Source organism: Miscanthus floridulus, chromosome 2, assembly GCF_019320115.1.
Source record: "Miscanthus floridulus cultivar M001 chromosome 2, ASM1932011v1, whole genome shotgun sequence".
NCBI classification, from domain to species: Eukaryota; Viridiplantae; Streptophyta; class Magnoliopsida; order Poales; family Poaceae; genus Miscanthus; species Miscanthus floridulus.
In genome coordinates, this window is record NC_089581.1 from 124,744,936 (window position 1) to 124,746,480 (window position 1,545).

Genomic DNA, 1,545 nt, shown 5'->3' on the forward strand with positions numbered 1-1,545 from the left:
ATGACCGGTTTTGACCTTCCGACAAATTATGTTGAAGATACAGAAGCATTAATCAGACTGGACTAGAGCCAAACTCAAGAAAGTTCTAGCTTTAAAGTCAGAAGACAACCATATAAGGCGAAGCTTAACATCTAAATTTGAAGCCATGGCTAACAAGACTCTCTGTGAATTCTCTGCTCCAACTACGGCCAACATCCATACTGGACCGACAGTCAATGTTGGAGATAATGGATTCGAGCTCAAGCTAGCACTCATCAACATGGTGCAAGCAAGTCAGTTTAGTGGAAAGGACACATGAAGATGCGAGTGCACATCTCCAACACTTCCTAGAGATCTGTAGCACTTTCACCATCAAAGGAGTAACCCAAGATGCCATATTACTTCGCCTCTTCCCATTCTCACTCTTGGGGAAGGCAAAGCATTGGTTCTACGCTAATAAAGATAGAAATACTACATGGGATAACTGCCCACTGCCTTTCTAGCAAAGTTCTTTTCCACAGGCAAGACCAATGCTCTACGTGGAAGAATCTCAAGCTTTTAGCAATAACACAATGAATCTATCCCTGAGGCATGGGAACGCTTTCAAGATTACATTATGAAATGTCCTCATCATGGGATGGAGAATTGGCTACTCATGCAGACTTTCTACCATGGGTTGACTAACAGTACCCATGAGACTATGGATGTTGCTGCTGGAGGTGCATTCCTGTCACTCACTATACCAGCTGCAACAGCTCTTGTGGAGAAGATAGCCTCCAACTAAGGTTGGAATGAAAAACATCTTTAGACCTGCAAGAGAGGTGGAGGCATGCATCAACTCAAGGAGGTAGACATGTTGACTGCTAAGATGGACCTACTGATGAAGAAGCTTGAAGATCAAGCCAATGAGAAGCAAGAAGTCATGCACATTCATGATTCTCGCATGACATGTGAAGAGTGTGGAAATACTAGGCATTCAGGGAGCAACTGTCCTGAAATTCATGAGGAGGTGAACTTTATCAACAACAACTACTACTTTTGTCCTCAGCAGAATCAAGGATGGAATCAGCAACATAGACCAAACTATCAAGGTAACTATTAAGATAATAATTTTAATAATTTCAATCAACCACCCTTGAGAGAATTAATTGCTGGCCAATCCAAAGTTATGGAGGGATTATATAGAAAGGTAGCTACCAATGATAAAATTCTAGAGAACATAAATAATAGAATGGATAGCTTTGTTTCTGCCATTAAGAAACAGCATAGCTTTAATAAAATGATAGAATCAAGAATAGCTTAGATGGCTGCTGTTGTTCCTCTGTCTGACAAGGGTAAGATTCCAGGGCAACCGGAAGATCTAGAAAGTGCAAATCTTGTCGATATTCACAATGCAGCATATTACTGTATACAACCATCGACGGGAAGGTGGATAGATTATACCTTACCGGAAAAGAATAGCGATCTAGGGAGACTTATCATCCCCATCGCCATTGGACCTCACATTTTTCAAGAAGCTATTTGTGACTTCGGCGCAAGTGTCAACATCATGCCTAAGATAATTTA

The 1,545-nt window shown here is 41.2% G+C and overlaps 1 non-coding gene across 1 annotated transcript; it reads right to left on the reverse strand.

Annotated features, from left to right (window-relative positions):
* Positions 1–509: 509 nt before the first annotated feature.
* LOC136540949 (small nucleolar RNA R71) lies at positions 510–618 on the reverse strand. The gene has a single exon (XR_010780066.1). It is a non-coding gene; the product is annotated as a small nucleolar RNA R71 (small nucleolar RNA).
* Positions 619–1,545: the final 927 nt, after the last annotated feature.